At 35.8% G+C, this 15,177-nt stretch overlaps 1 pseudogene across 1 annotated transcript; it reads left to right on the top strand.

Annotated features, from left to right (window-relative positions):
- Window positions 1-657: 657 nt before the first annotated feature.
- On the top strand, window positions 658-11,126 carry LOC309634690 (type 2 phosphatidylinositol 4,5-bisphosphate 4-phosphatase pseudogene; annotated as a pseudogene). Its single transcript has one exon. The product of its transcript is annotated as a type 2 phosphatidylinositol 4,5-bisphosphate 4-phosphatase pseudogene (transcript).
- The last annotated feature ends 4,051 nt before the right edge of the window (window positions 11,127-15,177 follow it).

Raw genomic sequence — 15,177 nt, 5'->3', positions numbered from 1 at the left:
ACAACAAAAAAGTCTATCCAATTATATTTACCATTATTTACAAAACACACTAACAAACAAACAAAATTTCCTTTCTATGCATAGCAGGAATCTTTTAAAGCTTTTTTTTTCTGTTTTATTATTCTCTTTTCTGACTTGAGATTTATTGCATTTAATTTGTGATATCTCATTGTTTCTTCTCTCCAAATTGCTCTTTGATATTTTTGTTTATTTACATCTTCCAGACTTATTTAATAATAAATACATGTTCTTAAATATGGCTCTTTCTAATGGGTTAAAATCATGTAAATCCCTGTTTATAGGATACATGAATAAACCAAAGACATTAAAAATCAGAAATGTTACTATACTTGTCATTCACTGACATTTTCTGGTGCTCAGTGCTGTGTTCCTTTCTGCTCAGGATATTAAAACTAGATCCAGCCTCACCCTGATTAGTCCTACACAACTGCGAGTCACCATGGACCTAATTAAAAGCCCTTTCCCTTTTAGTTAAAGACTTTGAAAAGTCTCTTTCCCAGTTCGAGGTTAGTTGTACTTCTCTTCACATTCATATCTTTCTCACCCTGGCACATCCACAGGAACATCAGACAACAGTTAATCTGCTCCCTATTGCATCTGACTATCCACCTTACTCACCTTCTGGCTGTCTTCCTGATTCCTAGTTCTTAACAGAACCTCCTGATGGGTTTGAAGACTGGTTTAGAATCACTTTGTTGATGAAAATAGTTCCTCTCCTTGTCTTATGTCAACCGACTCTTCCTGCTTTGTTTTATATACAACCCCTTGATCCACAGTTTGGAGAACTACAAATATACTAACATACACCTGTGCTTACACAATCATACAAATACTGAATGATAGGGCACACAATCACCAAGATCAAACGTGAGCACTCAGGTCGGTGTTTTTGTATAGTGATGCCAGTTCAGATCACACTGGAGAGGGCTAATTTGGCTGGCAATGCTCTTAAAGGGCACAGGTGATTTTGCCCTTCCACATTCACAACATAGCACATCATGCTGCATCAATATGGCTGCACTGGCTGATGTAACTTCCTATGTAGTTGTTTATTTTTTATTACTATCATCATCATCATCACCACCATCATCATCACTATTTACAACTATATCTATTTGCTATTTCTTGGCATTATAAACAACACAGCATGAATTTCATTGTCTCATTAAATCAAAGGTGTTCTAGAATATTGAATGTACCTATATTTGCCAAATCCAACATTATTTTCCAAGCCACCAGATTCGTTTCCATTTTAAAGTAGAGAATTCTGATGTTCAGAAAAGTAGTTTTTCCCTAATGGCACACTGTATGTCATTGATGGAGCTGGTAATAAAACCCTAGTTGTGTGAATCTCCAACTCCGTGCTCAACTGAAATTGCATTCTTCACTCAAAGCTAAAGGAGAAAATAAAAGTTACACGCTGATTCCACAGGATATGTTGTGCTAAACTAATGTCACCCATTTCATTCCTTGCAACCCAAGCATACTTCAAGTACTATTTACTAAATGACCTGTGAAGGTCATTTCATGCAACAGTACAATGTTTGAAGTTTCTGAGTTATCTATATTTTGAAATATTAACAAAATATGTTTTGTGAGCCTTCTACACCCTCATAAAGTTAATAGACCACTTACCTACACTAGTCTCCTAATAAGGTTTTGGACTTATTCACTCAAACTAATAATGATAATGATAAGTACTGTACTAAGTAGTGAAGAAGGTTTTTTAAAAAGCTCCCTACCATTTGCCAAGCAAGCAATACCATTATAATTTAACATATACTATCTCATTGAAACTCCTTAAAAAACAGTAAGATTGGTATTATTATTATTACTTTACTAGACATAAAGATAAAGTTTTGAGCATTCAATTCATGTAATTAATTAACAGAACCAAGTTTCAAATTCCATTCTTCAGATCAACATCTCCTACACTGAAAATAAGGCATTATTTTAAAACCTCTCAATTTCACATCTAATAATAAATATGAAACTGAATTTAAGAAAGAGAAACTACTAAACTCAGCCTCTCCCCGCCAGCCCCACCATCACTGCTGCAGTCACGACTGCTGATGGGGTGGACGAATGCTTGCCTCTGCTCTCCGCATCCCATTCGAGAAATGTCACTCCCATGTCCCCACCATACTTACAAGAAAGCAGCCCCAGAGCAGAACCCCACCTCCGTACACAGCCATTGCCAGTCCAGATGCCAGTGGTAGTCCAGTAATAAACTGCCATGTGTGCCAACCTCTCAATTTGGATGGCAAGCTTCACCAGCACGTGGCTAAGTGCACGGTTTGCAATGATGCTACGCCAGTCAAAAATCCCCCAACAGGGAAGAAGTATGTTAGATGCCCTTGTAATTGTCTCCTCATTTATAAGGACACATCACGGCAAATAGGATGTCCAAGACCCACCTGTAGACACATAATTAACCTTGGCCCAGTAATGCTTATTTCTGAAGAACAGCCAGCTCAACCTGCATTGCCAGTCCGACCAGAAGGTACAAAGATCATGTGTGGGCACTGTGGAAACATGTTCTTGTGGATGGAACTGAGGTTCAACACTCTGGCAAAATGCCCACACTGCAAAAACATTTCCTCAGTGGGTAGTGCACTTCCTCGAAGGTGCTGCTGTGCATATATTACCATTGGAATGATATGTATTTTCACTGGAGTTGGATTAACTGTTGGCACCCAAGATTTTGCAAGGCAATTTCATGCAACCTATGTTTCTTGGGCAGTTGCTTATCTCTTAGCTTTGATCTGCCTTATCTGAGCTTGTTATTGGGGAGTCATAAGAGTGAGTTATCCAGAACTTGGTTTTGCATAAGCTTGTTTATGATTTGGTCATGCAGGTGAGAGTATCTAGCAGTTCTCAATAAGCTACTCTGGACATCTTTAAATCATTTACCTAATGGATTTTTTTTTTTTTTTTTTTTGGCTGTGTTGGGTCTTCGTTTCTGTGCGAGGGCTTTATCTAGTTGCGGCGAGCAGGGGCCACTCTTCAGCGTGGTGCATGGGCCTCTCGCTGTCACGGCCTCTCTTGTTGCGGAGCACAGGCTCCAGACGCGCAGGCTCAGTAGTTGTGGCTCACGGGCCTAGTTGCTCCGCAGCATGTGGGATCTTCCCAGACCAGGGCTGTAACCCATGTCCTCTGCATTGGCAGGCAGATTCTCAACCACTGCGCCACCAGGGAAGCCCAACCTAATGGATTTCACTCCGGTTTATGTATGAAGTTTTAAGACTTTGGGAGTCTTTTATGAACAAATGCTCATTGTACTACATTATATGCAAATAGTTTGTTTTGCTGCTAAGTTTTCAATTTCCAAATAATAAAGCTTGGTCTTCATATTCTTTCACATCTCTTAAAAAAAAAAGAAAAGAAAAGAAAGAGAAACTACTTATCATGATCAATATCTTCTATTTGATCCAGAATACTTTACTAGAGACACAATAAAGCATGTTTAACTTGCAGTCCACATGCTAAACAGGTATGCTATTTATCATCACAATAAAAAGGAACATATATTTTATTATCTAAGAGAAACCTGGACTTCCCTGGTGGCACAGTGGTTAAGAATCCACCTGCCAGTGCAGGGGGTGCGGGTTTGAGCTCTGGTCCGGGAAGATCCCACGTGCCGCGGAGCAACTAAGCCCGTGCGCCACAACTACTGAGCCTGTGGGCCTAGAGCCCGTGCTCCACAGCAAGAGAAGCCACCGCAATGAGAAGCCCGCGCACCGCAACGAAGAGTAGACCCCGCTCGCCGCAACCGGAGAAAGCCCCTATGCATCAACGAAGACCCAACGCAGCCAAAAATTAATTAATTAATTAATTTTTTAAAAAGAGAATCCTAACTGCTTTGAAATGAATGTTCTTTAAAATTTTTACCTTATTTTAATAGAGTAAATATTTAACTACCATAAAATAAAAGATGCCATATGAATCACCATATAAAATAGATGTTAAACTAGGCAGAGAATTACCTCAGCTTATTACATTTCTTTGGTTAAATATTCATGAAAACAGTCATTATCTATAGAAACCATCATAAAAAAGGTTAAGAGTAACACAACTATTGAAATATTTAAAAGTAATTCAAAAAGCTTTCATGCTAAGGAGTCAGAAATCTTAAGAATAGAGAGGAAACATTAAATAAAACTCAAAACCAGATAAACCCATAGTGTTTATGGGTATTCCATACAGCGCTTGGTCTTTCATTCTTTCTTATAAAAGATTTTTTAAAATAACCTGGAAGATGTGCATATATATATGTGTGTATATATATATATATATATATATATATATATATATATATATATCTGAAATGTATGTACATATATATGAAGTATATAATATATATATCTGAAATGAATGGTTAAAATATTAAATGACAAAATTGAGATTCAGGAGTACTCTAACACATGATGGGTTCAAACAGTATAACAAAATAAGAATAAAGGTAAAGTCCTGATTTGGGAGCAAAAGAAACTGTGTATGGATAACATGGGGTAGACCTGGCTTGACAGCAGTTTAAGTAAAAAGATTCAGATTTGTCCTAATTGGGATTGACATATACACACTACTATATATAAAATAGATAACTAATAAGGACCTACTCTATAGCACAGGGAATTCTACTCAGTACACTGTAATGACTTATATGGGAAAAGAATCTAAAAAAGAGTGGATATATGTATATGTATAACTGATTCACTCTGGTGTACAGCAGAAACTAACACAACATTGTAAATCAACTATACTCCAATAAAAAAATTTTTTTAAGACAATAGGAAGAGCAAAAAAAGAAAGATTCCTATTTATCTGGTCATAATTGTATAGTAATCAAAAAAGTGATTGTGGTAAAAAATGTTCTATTTATATGCATTGTCAGACTTTTGTTTTAGTATTATTCATAACAAAAACTGAAGGCAACATAAAAAATAGAAGTTTAGGGAAATAAATTATTATACATCAAGAGCCAATGGGTATACAATACAGCACAGAAAAAGACTTTTAAAATATATATATATATATATTTGTTTATTTATTTATTTATTTGGCTGCATCGGGTCTTAGTTGCAGCATGCAGGATCTTTCGTTGCACCACACGGGCTCTCTAGTTTGGCCAGCAGGCTGCAGAGCACACAGGCTCAGTAGCTGCAGCACACGGGCTTAGTTGCCCCAGCACGTGGGATCTTAGTTCCCCGACCAGGGATCACACACACACCCCCTGCATTTGAAGGTGGATTCTTAATCACTGGACCATCAGGGAAGTCCCCAAAAGACTTTTTAATCACAATAAAATGTTATATAAATAGAAGGATATATGTTTGATATTCAGCATGATTTTAGCTAATTTAGAAACTTGTATAGAAATCATACTAAAAGGAAATATGTCAAACATTTAAAAGTGGTTTCCCTACAGTATCTGAGATCAAGGAGTATATTTTCTTTAATTTCCTTTTAATTTTTTTAACTTTCATAATATACTTCAAAAAACCATCACTTTTAGAATCAAAATATTGTTTTAAATAAACTAACCGAATTTTGAACTGTTTTTGCCTTATTAATATTTAATAGAATCTATCATTGATTGTGGGAAGATAAACCAGCTTTAAAAATCTCTGCAGAAAAAACTCATTATGCAAACAATTTGCTCGTTAAGTAAAAAACAACTATCTCCATTATTGTGTAATAAAATGTGTACACAACACTCTTTTTCTACCATCTTCTTTTATCATTTATCCATTTTCAAATCACTCAACCCTCTTTCCCAAACAATATCTGGACAATAGTTTGCTAATTCTCCATCCCTCCTTTCTATGGGAGAGGTCCATAGTCAGCCAGGCAATGGGAGAATCTTCAGTGGGTCTGCTGAGTGAAAGGTGCAGACAGAAAAGAGGCTGTGCTGCTTCCCGGGTGGGTGAGTAGGTGCAGTTGAGGTGATCAAGAGAGAACTTTGACCAGCCTGTGGTAACATCTAAACCTTGGGTGTCAGATTTAGGCATTAAAGTCCAAAATAATGAAGGAGGAGGACCAAAGACCAACCTCATTTATATCACAATTTTGTCTTAGTTCAGGTTTGTGAAGTGCTGATTTAACAATATGTGCACTAAGAAGGGGCCAACATTTAAACAAAACTTTACAATTACCTCCAGTCCTCAGATCCATAAAAAGCTGTTTACTGACTGATAATACAGTAGATACAGAGCAGAAAAATGTTTCTAAGGAGTGGTAGGTAAACTCAAGGGACAAAGGAGTGTTATATTTTACATTTGTGGACACATGGATGCTATCAACAAATTAGATTAAATGTTTTTATTTGAATTATATAAATGAGGAAGAATTTCAGTTGATTTGATGCCATGGATATTTCTAAGACTCACACAAATTTAAAATTAATATAAAATATGATGGCAGGAACTTTTAACTTTAGTATGGAATAAATCCAACCATCTGGCAATATTAGGGATGAAATTTAATTTCTGCATTATCAACATACAACTTACAGATTTATGTCCAGGTATAAAATAAAACTCCAAAACTTTAGAAGGTATGCCTGTTAAATAAGGTAGACATTTACAACTGGAGGAAATAAATTTAAATAATTTAAATAATTACATTTAAATCATTTAAATCATCATTTATATAATTACATTTTTAAATGCATAGATTATTTTACCATATGCTAAAAATTGGTTTTTAAATTATTGAAAAAATATACACAGATTTTATTTTATATATCCCTTAAGTAAAGTGTATCCTATGTCTAATAGCAATGGCTGTTTTTCATAAAAATCATGAGACTCAATGCTTTCCTATATACAGTCAATCTTTCTTTCTAAATCCAAACAAATTTGTCCAAGTGCTTCAAATTTTTAATAGTAGAAAATTAATATATATGGAAAAATCTAAATAGTGTATAATATAAGCGAATTTATTTCTACTTTTTTCTGTGGGAGCTATATCAGTCAAATTTTAATAATTATTGAAAGACATATTCCATTGATTTTCTGCCTTTTTCCAAAAATTCTCAACCATGACTTAGATCTTCATCACAGAACAATAAATAGAACCTCTAGGGGAGACTCACTGACATGAGGTAAAAATGATGAGAGATTTGGGTAAAAGGATCTGAAAGTCCATGACATTCTCAAACTCAATGATTCCATTTTAGCTTTCACATATGGAGTGGGGCACAATAGCTAGTTGGCATCCCCTAGAATTATAGAAGTAGACAAAAGTCTCATTTTCTCCCTGAATAGACTTTTCTGGGTCCTAATCTAATCTAAAAAGAATAAAATTAATAGAATCATCTTTCTGACCTTATATTTCATCATGTCATCTAAGTCACTTTTTAGTTAACCACCAACTCAGAAAACATAATCATCCATGGTAGTATGGGTTAAAAGTAAAAACCTGGATTCTGAAGCCAAACTGCCCGGGTTCACAACCCAGCTCTGTCACCTGTTAGTTATGTCCCTTGGGCAAGTTGCTTAGCTACTCTGTGACATAGTTCTATTTAAAATGTGGGTAGTAATATTACATATCTCATAGAGCTATTGTGAGAATCCAAAAAATTATTAAATGTTTGAACATTGCCTGATACACAGTAGATGCTATATGTGTGTTTGCTATTATTACTATCATCCTACCCTTTAAGTTATCTGAAAATAGAAAAATTGAGTAGATTAGCATGAATTTATAACTAACTCATAGCCTTCTCTTCTCTTTGCATCTCTTCTCAGCAAAGATATACTTTAGTCATATTATAACAGAATATAAATGTTAAACTAAAATTAATTTTACCTTTTTCTTCTAGCTTTTTAAAGAATCATTCTGCTCATTTTGATGAAAAGAGAATATTTCTCCAGCAGTGGGTAAAAATAAATTTCCTCTTTTCCAAGAAGAAAAGATTAGACAATCGTGGTTTATAAAAACTGGTTCCTATCTCTTCAAGGAAAAGAAAAAGAATATTCTTTAGATGATGGTGTAGAGTCCAGTTATCATGGGTCACTGAGGTTCTACCTGATAGACCACCAAATGCTTCTGTGTGGGTAAATAAAAGAATAGGGATTTGATGTGCATCTTAAAATTGGTAGAGGCTGGGAGGTTGGAGAGCCTTGTGTGGACAAGAGAAGTAGAAGATTGGAGAGAAGGAGTATGGAAAACTCAGGAGGATAATCCAAGAGTCCTTTCTGGGAAGGATGAATCAAGTGGGAAAGAGAAAGAACACTACAAGGATATTACTTCACTGTGCATGAGACATGCTGGAAGAGGTTATTTGACAGCTAATCTGTCTTTGTATAAATTATATGGGAACTTTTGATAGTGGCCTTTAGAATGTGAAACACCTATTTCCTCCTTCTTCAATCAAAAGTAGCCTGATTTACCCTTGGAGAAGTTTACTTCTCCCAACAGTATAGTAGCAATGCTGTTGAAGTGGTCCTGAACAGGCTTAATCCAATCAATTCATCTCATCACCATGACCTTGATATTCAATTTAAGGGTGAACCTATGACACAGTTCAAGTCAGGGAGACCACAGGGAAGTAGCCATTTTCTTCCTCTGAATGAATTGCTGCGATAATATGAGATACAGAACTGCAGTCTACATAAAAGAAGATCCTGGGGCCACCATGTAGACCTGAAAATGAATACTAGGGCCATGGAAGATGGAGCAAAAAGACAAGGAAAAAAATTAGATGACTAGTGACTTATTCACTGTGTCAGGTCACATTAGCATCCTTTATCTGGATTGCTGAGTTATAAAGTCAATGAATTCATTTGTGGTTGTTGATTATACCAGTTCACGTTGAGGTTTGTTATTTGCAGTTAAAATAGTCCTAACCAATACAAATTTCACATCTATATAATAGGTTTGCACCACTTGACTAACAAGTGTTTAGGCATGTAGGAATTTTGTTTATTGTGAACCGTGAATCCAGTTAGCTGACACCTCTGCTGAAGTATGTCACAAGTGTTCAACCTACTCCTCTCTGGCAACCCCGCAAGAATCTTTGTGAAGTTGAATGAAGCATGCTCGATTAACCAACACTGGGCTAGGAGAACTGAAAAACATTACTAGAAAACATTTTGTCAGTCATTTGTAAGCATTGTAATTTCTACCCTAATAGTCATAGCAAAAACATAACTGCTCTGACTGTATATACTCATTTAAAGATAGCACTTCACAAGTCAAACACACACACACACACACACACACACACACACACACACAGAAGCACATTAAACTATTCTATTGTGTTAAAAGAAAGTCATAGAAGTGACATATACTCCAAAGACCATCCACAAATCTTAGTCAGACATGGCCATATCACTCTTTCTCCTGCATTACTTGGAATAGGAATCACTTTTCGTTTCCCAGCATGATAGGAAAAATTGACGTCAGCAGCAAAATTCCATCTGTTTGGCCATGTGAGGGCTATTAGCTTGCTCACAAGATAACCTCTCCCAAAGGACTCAATTTCATGTTCTAAAATAAGAATTTGAAATTCATTATTTAATATTGAAAATAATTCAGGATACAAAAATGGTTTCCTAAAATGCTAAATTGTTATAGTAGTTAGTATACGAGCCTCAGTAGATACATATATTCTTTCCTTCTTAACAGTTTAGTATATTATAAGAATATATTAAACCACCTCATGACATTCAGAACAATATTTGCACAACCATAACAAAAAACACAAAATTCCAGTCTTTAATGAGTTTTAGGACTATTAAAAGATTATAAAACGTGAAAATAGAAGATTATAGTCAACACCTAATTTACATTTTTCCATATCACGCAGGACTTTCCACAGTCTAAATTGTGTGTGTGTTGTTCTTGTTGTCATTGCTTTTGTTGTTTTTATATTCATTGTTATTTCTTCTTCTAGTCTATAAACTACTAAAGGACAGGGAAAAACCTGTTAGGTTGACAAATGGGAGGTTCTCAATATCTATTTGTTGAATGTATAGATGAATAAATTAATGAATCACTAAATGAATGGATAGGTGAACAAGGGTCAACCTATATTCTGCATTGATCTAACAATAAAGGCAAATGCTTCAATGACATTAGTGTGTTCATATCCTTGTTGAGTTATCTCCATTCATTTACTGGATAAATATTTATTGAGCACCTACTTTGTCCAACAGAATAATGATGTGCAGACCACCACGCACAGCAACATGGTCGTTGGCAACTCATGCTCTTCTGAGAGAAAATCAGGCTTCAGAACTACCTATAAATGAGTTTAAGGGTTGTGCTAAAAATAAACAAGCCTGACTCTTCTAGTTTGCCTAGGTCTGAGATGGTTCCTGAGACTTGGGTTTTTAATACTAACTCTGGGAAAGTCCTGTAAAAGGAAAAATGCATCAAATGGAGTTAAACAATCAAAGAACCCTTGTTCAAGACTATTGCAATAGGAGAGAGAAATTGAACTCAACTCCACTGAAACAAAGGTGAGAGGGTTTTTAAGCTGTAGGGTGAGTTAGTGGAAAAGTACTGGGGAATATTAGTGAGGCATTGATTAATAGGGTTAGGCCATTTGTGTTTGTTAATTGTTGTTTATTGAAGTTAGGCTCCTACCTCACACAGAAACAGGGAGATAGCATATCTTTCATGATGATTATATATCAAATAGATGATTCCCAGGTCCCCCGGAAAGACATTCCTGGGTTGTGAAACTGTCAGGGGGCTGTGAGAAGATTTACATCTCAAAGGGACAGAAAACAATTTACAACTCTAAGTTTCCTAAAGTAAATGCTCTAAGAAAAGGGAGGTCAGGGGCCAAGAGTTAGGAAAAAGGCATCCTAAAGTTCAGTCAAGCTGAGGAGAATGTTAAGACCCTCCTGATCAGTCTCAAGCAAACTGAGAGAGGTGATCACCTACTGGGTGTTAGATGTTGCACAGAACTTCACTAAAAATTTTCTATGGCTGAAATTTGGAATAATCACATTTAGCAAATTCTCATGTAAATCTATGAGTTCATCAGCTTTCACAGGCTTACCAAGAAAGTGATTTTTTTTCTCTTGGAAGATAGCTATCTCAAAATGCAATAATGATTTTTGTTTCCATGAAATAGTTTTTAGAAACACATATTTTTGGCGCTTTTGTTGGACTGTATGAAAATGAAGACTTCATATTCAGTGAAAAGCTTTAAACAAATCACCAAAAAAAGCATTCAAAGAATGAATCTCTATTCCATGATGCTTCTGCTGTACCAGAACCCTCAGAATATCCCATAAAAGTCTTTAATTTGTTGTCACAAACTCCACTAACTCATCTTAAGCCTCACGATTATTTTAGATACTGAGTAAAATCAGTGACTTGAGATTTGCTTTTTTTGAAAGCTTCAATTATAAGAATTCTGCCACATTGTTAACTCTGATCATTTAAATCCTGATAATAAGTTCATGATAATTTGTATGTGGCTCGAAATAGAAGATCTGTTGAAAGGAGTATTTTTGCTGTAATGAAAAATAAATCTTACAAGTTTCCAACTTAAGGTTTTATGTAATAATACACTGTATTGTTGAACTTTATTGTTCATTTCCTATATTTTAGTTTTTAGGAAAGTTCTGAGCCCATATGGTGAAGGTGTTAGGTTCTAGAAATGCACTGAACCAAACACAGTACTAGAGACAAAAAGGAAACCCTTTTCCAATGCCTGGGGCCAAATTCATTGTTGGCTTGAGCCAAAAGAGTGAAATGAGAAAGAGCCTAGATATTTTCGTAAAGAACTAAATAATAAATTATCGACATCAAAATGAGGTCAACGACCTTCAATGTTTATCTCATTAAAAGAAAGACCATTACTTCATCTCTAGCCTAACACCACATTAATTTTCTTCAGACAGTAAAAGAATGAATTGGTAATTCCAGGAGGGTTTCTATTTTCCTGTTAATTCCAGGAATTCTGCTTCTCTGTGATGTGTGTGTGTGTGTGTGTGTGACAGTAACACTTCTGAGAAACTATCGAGACTAAATAAAATTAGGAAAATGTCATAACTTAGATGTGTTATATTGGGATTTGAGAGAAAATCAGAAACCTGAGTATACATAATAAATTTTAAAAAATATTTGGGTAAGAATACATCTAAATAGTGAAGCAACTTTGGTAAATCTTTACAAAAGGAAATGTCATGTTGCAGGTCAAGACTCAAATGAGGAGCTTGTTTTTAAAAATTATGCATTATTTAACTCATTCCAAAAATATTTACTGACCATCTTCTAAGTGACCAAGTATTAAGATAGGTATTTTATGGATAGGAATGGTCTCTGAGGAAGTAATAGTTAATAAATAGACTCACACATGTATAATCACTCCAATACAATAGAAGCTTAGTTTTTGATCTTGTAACATGGGACCAAGTGGGTTTGTCAGCAGAACAGCCCTCTTCCATGCCATCTTTCTGAACTAAATTAAAAGAGGCTCTGCAATCTTCAATATATGGTTTCTAGCTGGCTGAAATGGGGAAAAAATAGCGGTAGCAAGGTAAGGGAGAAGTCCACGGACATTTAACAGGCCTGGCTTGGAAGTGAGCCAAATCTCATTTATTCACCTTGCATTGAATAGACCTGGTCACAGGATCCCAGCTAGATGCAAGAAAACCTGGCAAATTCTATCTTGTGCTCCCCATATACACTTCATAACATGAAAAAGGAAACGTGTTTTTGGTGGACAGTTAGACATTTCTTCCACAATCTACCTCTCTCACCATCAGATATTACTCTATATCCCATCCCTAAGAAGACAACTCAAAATCCAACCCACTTGCTGCATACAGTACAAAGTCCAGGATATATAGATGCTGCACTGTCTTCTTCATCATTTCCAGAGGTGGATTCTCATAATTTAATGACCCACGTACCAAAAGGCCAATTATGTGCATTTTCCAACTTCACATGCCTATTTTATAAAGTGGAGCAAGGATAGCAATAAAAGCTACCATTCAAAGTGTTGAAAGATACAAGATATACAGCAGTCACTCATCTATAACAATCATAGCATCCAAATTGCCAGTTATCATGGAAGTCTCTACCCTGGCATGAGGGAAAGTCCTTCATTGACCTAAATACTATTATCTGAAAGAAACTGTAGTCATCCTCCAAAACCACATATAAGGGGGTTTTCAGAGAGTATGTCCTCCTTGAGAGCAAGATAGCTTTCACAACTCCCTACTTGTTACATATATAAATTAGATAGTTAAGAAGTTGCTCTAAGGCTTGACTATTCAAAGACTCCTTTAGTGAAGGCTCACATTTCTTTGGAAACACCAGCTTTCAAAAACAGTAAGCTTCTGATTTACTTGCCTTCAGTCAGCACCAGGTGCCAGTAACTACAACTTAAATTTTTCTCCTAGACATAATTTTCAAGTTTGATTTATTCCCTTGCCTCCATGCCCCTAGGTCTCTCTCCATAGCAGCTACCTTGAGGCCATATGAAGTGACAAACTTGAGGGGAAGGGAAGAGTTGTTAATTTAAACCTTTCAAAGCTGAGTTTCTCTGTTTAATGAGAACGCTGATGAACCTTTGTTACTTATGTTCTTTTTAAGTCTTGTTTCCTACGCTTTAAGTTTCAAAACTCTTCACCCTTTTGTTTCTGCCCCTGAATCAGTAAATTCTTGAGCAAGATCATTGTTTTTATGTAATATCTTCCTAAATACAGTAAATAACAAGCTACCCAAGCTAGTAACATTCTGCTCTCCAACCTCTTCTAGAGCCACAAACATTGAAGGCAAGACTTCTCCTTATTAGTAAGGTTAGACTAACTGCCATAAAAATTAGAAATTAAAATGTAAACTGTATAAATACAATAGAAGATTACTTTTATTCATGTAAAAGTATTGGATAGGTGAAGAGGTTAAAGGGATTGTACTTGTCCACACAATTGTTCAAGAACCCTTTGTGATGGAGCTGCTGACATTGTCAACATGTTGCTTTCAAGGGCATCTGAGAGTCACTCTAATTCAAACCATACAAAAGTTCAGAGAAAATAGAGGAGCACAGGAAAGGATTTTAGTGCTAAACCTTAACGTACCACATGGCATGTCCACTCATATTCCCTTGGCCAGAACTAGTCACATGGCTCTACCTAGCTGCAAGGGAGATGGGATATGCACTGCTTTCCTTTGAAAACTCTATGTTTTGGAAGAGGGAACACATCTTTTGGTTGGTAGATAATTAGTCAAATCTGCTACAATTTGTGATTTGATAGGTGAGAAGCAGAAGACATTTTGGGGTGGGTGCGTTGGCCTGGTTCTCATTTGAAGGGACATTTCAGGCAAAACAAATTGATAGAAGACGTCTTAAAGTGGAAAGATCTTGTTCTGAGGTTGTTTTCAATATCTCAGAGTAGGCCACTATGATGAAAGGATGGTGAGGAAAGTAGAAAAGATGGTGCTAGAGAGGTAGACTGGAGACACATCAAGCAAGGAGAGTTAACAAATTTGAATTGTGTTCTAAATGTGGTAATTTAGAATGTATTTTAAGTAAAGGAAGAAATTATTTAATATTTTAAAGACCATATCAGCATTAAAAAAAAAACTCTGCTTGCAGTATGGAGAGTGGGGGTAGGAGTAATGGTAGAAGGTAGTAATCTTGATAAGACACTAAGGGATGTGAAGAAGAATTAGAGAAGGATCTGGCACCATATGTATCATTAAGCCATTAACTAGGCCCAATATGGGTCACTTGGACAGTCATACCTTTGGGAGATGTGAGAAACTGCTATCTAAAAACACAGGATGCTTACTGACCTAAATGAAAATCCTGGAAGCAAGGATCTCATTTGGGCAAAGAACATAACTTGTATATTCTCTTATTCTTTCCACATATACACGAAGTATTTCTTCCCTTTGATTATCCTCTATTTCTTCATGTTAAAGATCTGCTCCCTAATTATTTAAACATTCTATGATGAAAATGTATACGTATATTTTTCTTAATGGAACTTCCCTACACAGGGATTAGAGATCTCATGGAGAGTGGAGGGAAACAAATATTTTCATGTTTCTGTATGATCAGGGCATTCAGAAAAAAGAAAACTGCAAGCTGGATTGAAGGATAAGTCTTGAAAGGTAAAAGATGACTGAAAAGTGAGAGATCTCAGGGAGATTTAAAGCGTTTACCTCCTTGGTGTT

This window comes from Balaenoptera borealis, assembly GCF_965194805.1.
Source record: "Balaenoptera borealis genome assembly, chromosome: 9".
NCBI lineage: Eukaryota > Metazoa > Chordata > Mammalia > Artiodactyla > Balaenopteridae > Balaenoptera > Balaenoptera borealis.
This window is presented reverse-complemented; position numbering and strand designations above follow the sequence as displayed.